At 35.2% G+C, this 12,305-nt stretch overlaps 1 protein-coding gene across 1 annotated transcript in view; it reads left to right on the forward strand.

Moving 5' to 3' along the window:
* The window catches only part of Stk3 (serine/threonine kinase 3), a 219,689-nt gene that overhangs the window by 109,575 nt on the left and 97,809 nt on the right, over positions 1-12,305 (forward strand). The window lies entirely within an intron of this gene.

The following is a 12,305-nucleotide window of genomic DNA, read 5'->3' on the forward strand; positions in this document are numbered from 1 at the left end:
AGTAGCTAGGATTACAGGCGTGAGCCACCAGCGCCCGGCTGGAACTCGGAGTTCTTACACTCATGTCATACACACACGTACACACATCTATGTAAGGGTATTCTGCATATGGGAAAGAGAACATGTGATACTTGTTTTTCTTAGTTTGGTAATTTATAGTCATAACAGTCTTCTATGAAGGTTTTGGTTCTATATTCCAACCTTCTGTCTTTTTCTCTTCCTTCTTTCCTTCCTTCCTTCCTTCCTTCCTTCCTTCCTTCCTTCCTTCCTTCCTTCCTTCCTTCCTTCCTTCCTTCCTTCCTTCCTTCCTTCCTTCCTTCCTTCCTTCCTTCCTTCCTTCCCTCCCTCCCTCCCTCTCTCTCTCTTTCTTTCTTTCTCTCTCTCTTTCTTTCTTCCTTTCTTTCCTTCCTTTCTTTCTCTTTGTTTCCTTCCTTCCTTCCTTCCTTCCTTCCTTCCTTCCTTTCTCTTTCTTTCATTATATTTTTTTGTGTTTGTACCAAGGCTTGCACTCAGGTCCTTCTGCTCTCACTTGGCTTTCTTGCTTACAGCTGGTGCTCCACCACTTGACTGCAGTCCTGCAAATTTGATATTTTGCTGGTTAATTTGAGATGGAGTCTGTCAGACTTTTCTGCCTGAGCTGGCTTTGAACCACCATCCATCAGGTCTCAAACTCCTATGCAACTACAGATAAGAACTCATGGATCCTGGCCATCTTCTTTCCTTACAAGCCCCATTTCCACATATGTCACTTTCTTAGACTTGAAATTGAACTGATTATCATTCTTAGGCCATTTACTTTATTTTTCCCCCTCTTTTCCAGCCTGTGAATTTCCTTAGGGATACACTTTCTTCCCCAGTGTAGCTTAGACTGTCCCATTTCTTGAACTACTTCCTTTCAACTTCTTTCTTTTTCCTGTTGTTTTGAGGCACTTTTCTAGCAGTGTACTACTACCTCTAGACCAATCACATAGTAATAATTACAGTAGCTGTTGTTTATTAAGCTCTTTTTGTGTAATGGATCTTTTACAAAGTAATTTTACATACTGTAGTCTTTACAACCCTAAAATGGATAGATATTACTATTATTTGTGTTATATATTCCTGTTATTGTTATAGCTTTTGATACGTAATCCAAGATACAGTTCCACTGATAGAGCTGAATTCTCTGTTACATAATCTCAAAGTTTTATCTTTACTGCTCTGCCAGTTTCCTCCTAACTACACTGCTAAACTACTGAAGATAGGTGCCACCAAAACTTCAATCCCAATTCTATAATGGACTATTGATGATATTTTCATTTATTTCTACCTTTTTCTTTCTCTTTTGAGTCTTTTGCAAAATCTCATATCTCAATTCAGCTCTTTCAGTCTCCCCAGTAGCCCACAGGAAGAACTCTAGACTATTACTGCTCACAATATCTGCCACTTGGCTAGTTCTGTTGTAACAGACTGAGTAACTTAACAGAAATTTATTTTATTGGAGGGTTAAGGCTTGAACTTAGGAAATAGGGAAAGACACATTTAGTTCATATTAATTTCTGTAATTTTCCTGTTCTTTCTCCAAATTTTTTTTTTCTCTCTTGGATTTCTTCCTTCTCTACAGTTTTTCTCCTTTTTCTCTTCTTTTCCTTCTTTCGTTATTTCTTTCCTCCATCTCAACTGCCTTCATAGAGGAAGAGAGTTCTCCTCCTTTGACCAAATCTAATCTTGTGACCTATATTCCATAACCCTTTCTTGTTTATATTGAGTATTATTTAACATATGCTCACTTTCTCTTTCCTCACTGTTCAGTTTTTTCTTCACCATTGGTTCATTTTTATTGTTGTTGTCCTGGGCACTGACCCTGAAATTCTTTTGCTTAAAGTTAGCACTCTGCCACTTGAGCCACAGCTTTACTTCCAGCTTTTTGGTAGTTAATTCTAGATAAGAGTCTTACAGCTTTCCTGCTCTGACTGGCTTTGAATCACAATCCTCAGATCTTAGCATGTTGAGTAGCTTTGATTACAGGCATGAGCTACTGGTATCTGGCTATCCTTTTGATCCCATATGAACATGCTACTATTCTATACTACTACTATGACCATTTAAGATCATATTATAGTGTAATAATAATAATTGCGAAAATAGATTACAATCTAAATGCTATAGCAATAAGCCTTCTGATTTTCAAAAGGAAGCAGTATAGGTTTTTGCAATTTAGAGCAATTTATATTTCTCTGTATAATATTTCTACTCTAATATTTAAAGTGTGTTAAAACTATTACAGTACAAAGTTGATGTATTGGAATTCTAAATACATTAATATCCAACTAATTCAATATAGAAAAATATAGGTCTTAGGAAATTTTCAAGTTACAGAAATCTCTATATTAATATACTTCTTTTATATTTGGCTCTGAAAATTTTGTCTTTTTGTGGACCCTTAAGTCTTCTATGACAAGTTGTCATTGAAGTACTTGTACCAAACTCTTTGGAGTTTGTTACTTTTCAATAACTTTAGGAGGCTATTTATTTATTTATTGTCGTGGGGCTTGAACTCTGGGCCTGGGCACTGTCCCTGTGCTCTTCAGCTCAAGGCAAGCGCTCTACTGCTTGAGTCAAAGTGCCATTTCCGGTTTTCTAGTGGTTTATTGGAGATAAGAGTCTCACAGAGTTTCCTGCCTGGGCTGGCTTTGAACTGCAATCCTCAGATCTCAGCCTCCTGAGTAGCTAGGATTACAGGCGTAAGCCACTGGCACCCAGTTTTAGGAGGCTTTATATTGTAATGTAGCTCTCCATATTTCATATAGAGTATATGAGTGACAGTATAAAATACAAATCTAATTGTGTATTTAAAAGCCATAAATATTCCTATTTAGTATTTGATTGTGGTCAGGTTTTGTTCTGTTTGTTTGTTTTTTTTTTTTCCTTACTGGGTTGCCCCTTTCCTCATTCTTTCAAGAGAGCAGTTTTGTGTTAGGACTTTTTTACTGTTTGTACCTGTTTTCTTTGTTGTTGTTGGCTCCTTCAGTTCCAAGTCTGGCATGTATTAGGCAAAAAGAAAATCCAGGGAACTTACCACTGATGTTCCTTAGGCTAGTCTGCCTTCTCTACCTGTCAGATCTTTCCTATGCTTGTTGATAAGTATTTTCCCTAGTTTTTGCACTTATGGGAGTAATAGGAAAAAAGTAAAGTATTTTACCCTCCTGGATAGAAGTTACATACAATTTTTAAATAGTGGTGACTTTCTGATTGTTGGAATTTTAGATAAAATGTTAAATGTAACTATGTATAACATATGAAGTTTATTGTATTAGGAATTTTCTTGATGCATAAATATATGTATGTGTATATATGTGTGTATATGTATGTATGTGTGTGTATGTGTAAGTATAGGTATATCTGTCAGAAGAAGAATTTGGTTGTTGTTGACTAGAGCTAGCCTCTGAATTAAGAGATTATATAATTCTTTCTATTTGTGAACATTTAGTCTCTAAAAAAATGGCATGTTTTCATAATAGCCCCAAACATTTGCTCCATACAGTGAATTGTATGTTTGCTCTATACAGTGAATTTTTAATATGATGCAGACTCACAGAAAGACTTTAAACAGAGAAGCAAATAAGCCAGGAAGCAAACAAGCTAGCAAGCAAGCAAACATACAACAAATCCAATATGCTTTCTCAAGTGATTCTAGTATATATAACCAGTGAAGACCTGTGGTCTTGTGTTTGGACTTACATGTTACTTGTGGTTCATAGGCTTTTAAAAGAATATGCAGTTAGAGACAACATGACAATAGAGGCAAATACATTTTTCAATCATTCACTATTATTTGGCAGAATCTGAGGACTTATGAGTTTGGCAATCATCTTTTACTGAAGTACAGATTAAAACATTTCAAAATTGGAAAGACTGAAGAATCATAAGGAACAAGAGTTATTTCTCTAAAACAACTATTTTACTTTAATTTTTTTCTCACTGAGCTGGGCTTTGGTGGATTATGCCTATAATCCTAGCTATTAAAAAGACGGATCTGAGGATTTTGGTTCAAAGCTAGACTGGATGGAAAAGTCCATGAGAATATCTCCAGTTAATCACTAAAAGCCAGAAGTAGATCTCTGGATCAAGTGATAGAGTGCTAGCCTTGAGCTGAAAGCTCAGACCCTGTGTTCAAGCTCCAGGACTACCAAAATAAAATCCCACTGAATTCCTGATATGTGTTGTTTCTTTTGACTTTATATGTGCATACGTGTCTTTTTTTAAACTATGGGTTTTCAATATTGTCAAATGTTTCATTTTCTTGTTAAATACTTTTAGTTTTTCCCTAGTCATAGTTTACATTGACTTTCTCTTAGTAGTGGTTGGTTAAATTGACTTGTGCTATAAATTATACTGTTGAGACAGAGCCTCATTTATCGTGTGACATTCTTGTTATTTTAGAACTAGCTTATTGTTTTATTTTAATTTAATCACAAAACTGTATATCGACCTTTGCTTTTTTAGCTTCAACTTTTGCATCAATTTGGGTTCATAGGCTGGGGTATAAGATCTGCTTAAGTTTTTCAACGTCTATTAGATATGTCTAGATATTGAATAATGTTTCCAATTGGCATTATCTTTTCCCATTCTTTTATATTTTGACTACTTGATTTATCATGGACTCTATAATAACTCTTTGCACTTTGGTGGTAGGTTATGACACCACTTCTTTTTTTTTTTTTTTTTTGACTCTATTTGGGTTGATTGGTGTGAGGTGTCAATTATAGGAACTAGATGAGATACCTTAAGTCTTTGCCTAAAGCTTGTAATTTAGGAGGCTCCCACATGGCCTTTGCTCTGGGTTTGCTTTATCCCTCTGTTAGAACCTATAGTTTTTCCTCCTAGATTATGCTCTTGTATCCCCTATCACCTAACACACTATCTAAATGACACTTAGCTTATATAGACATCCTCCCTTGGAGTGTCCTGAGGGCAAACCTCAGTAGGCTGTTGATAGACAAGAGGGTTGGTATGTGGTGATAGAAGCAATAGAAGAGCCAAGACTTGTGTGCTAGGGTATTTATTATTGTAGCTAAGTATATGCTGCACTATATTCCAGGTCAGATACTTTAAAGTACTTAAATAGCTGAGATAAAAGTTTCCTGGTTTAAATGGCAGCCAAGTAATACTATATTAATATTCCAGATAATTTTAAAAGAGTCTAAATACATTAAAAAAATCAAAAGGCCCTTTATAAAGTGATGCTATTGCTGGCCAAATAGGAAAATTACTTCTGTTAATCTCTATAATTTGCATTCATTGTGTAATAGTAGTTTGTACATTTTTTCTTCTGAAGCATCTCTTTCCAGTCTTAAAACTTGAATACCTAAGGTGGAGATATTGGCTCATACTTGTAATCCTTGTTGCTTGGGAAGCTGAGATCTAGAGCACTATGATTTCTGGCCAACCTAGGCAATAGCTTTATAACACCCATCTCAACTGTTAAAAGCTGGGTGTGGTGGTACTGTCAACCCAGATACACAGGAAGTATAAATAGGAGAATGGCAGTGGGGTCAGCCTGGACATGGATTCAAGACCTATTTAAAACAACTACCAAAGTGAATAGGGCTAAGGCCTGGGTCAAGTGATAGAGTTCCTGCCTGGCCAAGTACAAGGCCTTGAGTTCAAACCTTTGTACTGCCAAAACAAACAACCAACCAAAAAACCCCTAAAAACTTAAAGAACTTTTGTTTTATTAATATTTCCATGTTAAAAGTCAACATGAGAAAATTAGAATGTATAGATTATTTAAAACAGTTCTATGTTAACATAGGTTATACATTTTTGTGAAAATTTCTTATCTTCAAATAATAAGTGGATAGCTTAATAAAAGATAGTAAATTTCCCTGTTTCTGGTATAACATGTTATTTTGTTAAAAGTATATGAAGAAAATCTGGCTCAGTACAGCTATGTGGTTGGATAAAGGAGAGGAATAGTTTAGTCACTTTTCTTAATAATTATGGATTATTTTTATACATATCAAAACTCATCAGTGGTAATTTTTAAAAGTTAATTTCAGTATTAGAACCTGAAACCTAGAAGTGAATATTTTTATCTTGTTACATTAAAATCTATATTTTCTTCTTATTTTAAATACAACTTTACTTTTGTGATGAGGTTTTGTGATGAGGTTTTTACCCCTGTCTTTGGAAAATGCTGTTTTACTAGATTAAACTAGATTTAAACTTGACATATTAGGTAGTATCAAAAAGCATATTTGTCCATATCACCACTACTAATCTCAGAAAAGTTTCTGAAAATCAGAAAACTTCTAAATTCATAGTGCAGATAAAAGTTATTGAAAAGTAGAATTTCCATTTGGGATCTTGAATTTTATTATTGACACCAACACTTATCCCTTTCCCTTATTTGGTAGACCTGTATAGATATCCTATTTTTCTCTCTTTCTTGCAGTGCTAGAAATAAACCCAGGGCCTTACATATGTTAGACAAATGTTCTCGTGTGTGTGTGCGCGCGCGCGTGCACCAGTACTGAGGCTTGAACATGGCCCAAGTTCTGTCTGACCTTTTCTGCTCAAGGATAGCACTCTACCACTTGAGCATAGTTACATTTCTAGCCTTTTGGTGGTTAATTGGAGATAATCTCACTGACTTTCCAACCCAAATTAGCTTGGAACTTTGGATCTTAGCTTTTTAAATAGTTACAGGCTTGAGCCACCAGTGTCACATCCCTATCTTTTAAAAAAGATACTTTATATAAAAAGTTGTGATTTAGGGGCTGGGAAGGTGGCTCAGTGGTAGAGCGCTTGCCTTGCGTGCCTGAGGCCCTGGGTTCGATTCCTCAGCACCACATAAGCAAAAAGAAAAAAGCCGGAAGTGGCACTGTGGCTCAAGTGGTAGAGCGCTAGCCTTGAGCTGAAGAGCTGAGGGACAGCGCCCAGGCCCAAAGTTCAGGCCCCACGACCAGATCAAAAAAAAAAAGTTGTGATTTAGCTTGCGGTTTAGTCATATATATGATTTTGGTCAAGATAACCATTGAACTTTTGAATACAACAGATATAGTTTATGTATGTTTCCTACTTCATTGGATGATGTGTTAGAAAGAGGTAGATTAAACCATCAAGATTTGATTTGAATGAATCTCCTCTTCGTCCTTTTCTTTTCTTTCTTTGTTGTCCTTTCCTTGCTGTTATTATTTTTTTTCCTTTCTGAAAGATGGGTTTATATTACTCAGACTGGTCTTGAATACACAGGCTCAGGTGATTCTTCTACTTGATCCTCATAAATAGTCCTTGTCTACCACAGTATCTTACTTTTTTCTTCATTTATTGGAAATGACTTTTTAAAAAATTGTGACTGCCAGACAGTAGAAAATACAATCATTAGAGTTTGGTTTCAGTGCCTTGATTGGCACCAAGATGCTTTTGCAACTTTAGCGCTAGTGTATTTGAAAGAAAAAGAGAATGGTGTAAAAGGATCAATGAACCACACTTTGCAAACATCTGTAGAGAAACATTATTTTTCACCTTTGTCTAAGAGGGTTCTTATATCAGCTTGAGGACCAATTTCATTATTTGGCTACATGTGAATATCACATATCTCATGGTATTGTTTCAACCTCTGCTCAATATAGCACTGATACTGCTAACAATATGAAGTTAGTCTAACTACAATCTTTAATATGAATATTTCAGATACCAGCTAGATGGTTCAGAATTCCCCAGCTTATTCATAGTTCTGATTTACTGGCTATAAATCCAACAGTTCCATTTCCTTTGAATTGATAATTCACAAGAATAACTGAAGAACTCAGAAACCAATGAACTTTTGGTTATAGTCTTATTATAAAATAATACAAAACAGGACCAAATAAAGAGAACTGTACAATAGTGTCTGTGAAGAAACACAGAGCTTCTATACCTTCTCCATCCAGGTGGTTCCACCGAACATCATTACACAGGGTTTTTTCCTGGGGTCTTAACTAAGTAGGCATGACTGATAAATCTCTGACCATGTGTTTGAACTTAGTCTTCAGTATCCCTTCCCCAGAGGTCAGTCTTCTGGAAGTCCTAGGGCATTAAATGCATGATTGTTTTTTCCCATGACCAGCCCTCATCCTGATTGTCTGGGCTTTACTGGTGAGTCATTTCATTAGCATAACAAAGACAGCCATAGAAATTCCTGAGGTTTTTAGGAGCTTCTAAAGTATTTAGAAACTTCCAATGTGTTATGTTAGACTTCTAGGTAAAGAGAGCTGACTGTTGTTTCCTCAGATGTGATGTGATAGCTAGCTAGTATTGGACTAGCTAAGAAGTTTATGAGGGTACCCTGGAAGGTGCAGGCATATAGTGATGGTATTGTAGCACTACCATATGAGCCTTGTTTTGCACATTTCTGGATAACAGTGATCTCTTCTTTCTTCCTCTTCTCTCTCAGTTCTCTCTTCTCTTCTTCAGCTATCTATCCACATTGTATTTTCTGTTTCTTCTGTGACAACCACAAACTTAATGATTTACACAATACAAGTTGATTATTTTATAGCTCATTCTGTAGGTTAGAAGTCTAACACTGTGCTAAAATTCAGTGTTGGCAGGACCTCTGGAATTTGTGGAGGGGAATTCATTTCATTGTCCCTTCCAATTTCTAAAGCTGCTCATTTGGCCCTTTGCTTATGGCCCTCTTCCTTTCTGTTCAGAGCAGCTGCATTTGAGGAATTCTTCAAAGAAGCACACAGTTTTTTCATAGTCATATTTCTCTGACTCTCTTGCCACTTTTCAAGACTCTTGTGATTACAATGAACATTTGTCTGTCTGAATGTCCATCTGTCCCTTCATCCAACCTTTCCCCCATGTTTTTCGGTATAACTGTTTGTGTTTATTTTTGAAATGTTTTGAATTTTTTATCCTTGATCATCTCCTTTTACCTGTATTCATAAAGAACATGCTTATATATAAGAAAATTAACAATTATTTCCTAGTATCACATACTATTTCGTTCATATTCACATTTTCTTCAGTTGACATGCACTGCATTTGGCCTCCTTGGTTCTCCCCCCCCCTTTTGTTTTGTTTTGCTTTTGGGGGGGCTCACACTCTTGCTTGTTTTTGTTTGTTTTTCTTCTCAAAGTGACATTCTATCATTGAGCCTCACTTCAGCTTGTGGCTTTTTGTTGATTAGTAGGAGCTAAAAGTCTTACTGACTTTTCTGCCCAGGTTGGCTTTGAACTGGTATCACCAGATCTCAGCCTTCTGAGTAGATAGAGTCTCAGCCTTCTGAGACTCCAATGTCTGGCTAAATTTGGCCTCTTTCAATCAAATCTGATCACTTTTTCTCCCTTTAATGTCCATACAATTTTCATTTTTCATTGTGACATTGACTTTTTAGGGCTATGTGTTTTTTTTGTTGTAGAATTTCATAATTTGCCTTAATGTAAACCATTAAGCAAATTTGTCTATTCCTCTATTTTCTATATTGCCTTTAATTAGAAGTTAGATCTACAGTAAGTAGGGTTATCCAGTAGAATATTCTGTGTGGACTGAAATTTCCTAATAACTGAATAGTGTGATAGCTACTAGCCTTATATAACCCAGGGCACTACCTATTTTCTTCTCACTTAATTCACTTTCCAGGTTGGCAAATTGACCTTCATTTGCCAGATTAGTTATGGGTATTTCTCTAACTAGAGATGAAGGAAGTTTTGAGTTTCTATTCCCAAAACTTTAGTCAGTGCTCAGAGACTGTATTCTAGGAATAAGTTTCACTCAGACTACTGTTCTCTTCAACACCTTTATATTTGTGGTAGTGGTGATAAAAACTTGGGGTTGCATTTTATATTAATATCCAGAAAACCTCTCATTTTTCTTTTCCTTCCTCTCCGTGATTTATTATTTATCTAACTAAATTCGTACTCCTAGATTGCTAAGCAGTTAGTACCAGTCTTTTATACCCCGAGAGAAGTCTGATAATTGCCTCATCTGATCATTTTGTTTTAGATGAAAATAAGAAACAAAACACAGTGGAACCCTCACAGGCAAATTAGAACCCAAGCCCATTTTTCGCTCTTTCAGGTCCACTGTTTGGTTCATTAGTTGTACTGTTTGCACTCTTCTTTGTAGTGTCTCTCTCTTCTCCCTTTCTTTGTCCCTCTCAGAAATTATTACTGTAGTTTGGTTTTAGAAAGCACTAATTTTAAAATTTATTTTCATTTTTAAATTATCTTTAAGTGTATAGAGGGATTTCAATTTAGTGAGTCAATTTTGGTGTATAATGATTCTCGATCAGTGTTTTTATTTGGCTAAATAGCTTGCTACTTACTATGTGTGGTATCAGGTAACAGCTATGTTTATTTAGTTCTTTATAGCTTTATAAAGTGCCTTTTCACTCTTTATCTCATTTATTTGTTATGAAGATACAATTTGCTCATATACCTAAGGTTCTTAAATAGAAACATAGATTTCTTTGTGATCTTTGCATGACCCTCACTTCTGTACACTCACAAATCCTTAGCTTCAGACATCTGTGTTGACTCATTCTGTCAAGATTATAAATTTAGGCATTGTAGTGTCTCAGTTCAAGCCCTTTCTATAGCTTTAGAATCTTGGAGTCTAAGGCATGAAATTCCAAATAAGACAATAACTAGCTGTTTTGTAGCACCTCTACTACTGTGATCAGGGAAGTGTTTTTTAAAACTTAATCAGAGGTTCAGTATGTAGTTAAGCAACACATTGCGTTGACACAAACACAGGATAATCATATAATTTATTGTACTAACATTCTTCAATCAAAATGGTGTTAGAGATAAGATAAATTATATGGCTATAATGTGTGTGTGTGTGTGTGTGTGTGTGTGTGTGTGTGTGTGTGTGTGTGTGTGTGATTTGGTTGGTGGTGACTGAGTTAGTCTAAGGCTAGACTGATTGCCAAAACTTTCTATGAGGAGCTTATTACCTAATAAGCTTATATAAAATGTGGAAATTTCTAAGAGGATCTTTTGTGATTTATGAATAGTTAGTTCAATACAGTAAGGTCTATGAAAAATCTGTTCATTTGTTATTGATTTTCTAATTTAAAAAACGGAAATAATATGGTATTCCAGAAAACATTTTGGTAGATCAGCTAGTAAGAATTATTTATTTGAAGTATATACTCAATATTCATAATTGCTCAATGACTTTTTGAGTATAGAACATGACATTTGCATATACTTTATGATAGTACTGGGTAAATAAGAGTTAGAGTTTAGCTTTTTATCCCTGGATTTCTAATAACTACTGCAGAGGTGAACCATACATGTTAAGATTATCTGAAGATAAAACTGGAACTTATTGGCTCAAAGTTCAAAGGAGAGAACTCTAGCTTCAAGGACATAAATCACTGAATTGTTATCCGCCAATTTGTAACAAGTGCAGATGAACAAGTGCATTTATCTAGACAATCTAGTATCTTTTACCTGCACTTTGAGGTCATTCTACATAGGGGTTTGTAGGTACTTTGAACTCTACAGAGATGAGAGTTCAAATTTATTTTCATTTTCTCATTTGAAGAAACAGACAGACTTGTGTCCTCTTTCTAGCTGCTGTTGTTAACCCTATTTTGTCCTAACCTCATTAGGCTCCAACTCAACTATGGAATCATCTGAGATTAAGTTATTCAGAGACACTCTATTATTTCCTGTTTGTTTAGTATGTGCTCATTTTTTCTCCACCAGTTGACTGTGAGCACTGAGATATGTATACCATTTTAAAATCTGTGTATACCAAATAAAAAATTATGCAAACCATTTAAAAAATCTGTGATTAAAAAGTCAGGTACTTAAGAAGAACTGAAAGGACTGTGTGGCAAAATAGATAATTGATCAAGCTTGAAGAGGCCCACAAAAAACAAAACAAAACATATATCTCAGTTTAAATAAGCCCAATTCCAGCAGATTCTTACCATGTAGGAATATGAGCTTGATATTGTCTAAGTAGAGTAAATCCACTGGTGCTATTCTTTGGCCTATCACTTTGCTACTCTAACGTACAGCATTATTTGAACACACCGAAAATGGCTTTATAGATACTTATTGTTTCATTAAAAGATGCTAATTATTTTAATATTGCCTACATTGCTTTTTGAAGACTATCATTGACATATGTAATATGATGCAAGATGTGTATGAATATTCTCAATCTATTCAAGGATTTGCTCTTTTTGAAGAATAATACATATATATCCATAAGAGGATTGATTTATCTTAAAATCAACAGACTTGAAAGTATTTACTGTTGTGTTCTCAGAAAATCATTTGGATCACTTTCCATGTTAAAATCCATTGATTGAA

This window comes from Dipodomys spectabilis, unplaced genomic scaffold, assembly GCF_019054845.1.
Source record: "Dipodomys spectabilis isolate Male_0828 unplaced genomic scaffold, ASM1905484v1 ptg000783l, whole genome shotgun sequence".
In the NCBI taxonomy this organism is placed as follows: domain Eukaryota; kingdom Metazoa; phylum Chordata; class Mammalia; order Rodentia; family Heteromyidae; genus Dipodomys; species Dipodomys spectabilis.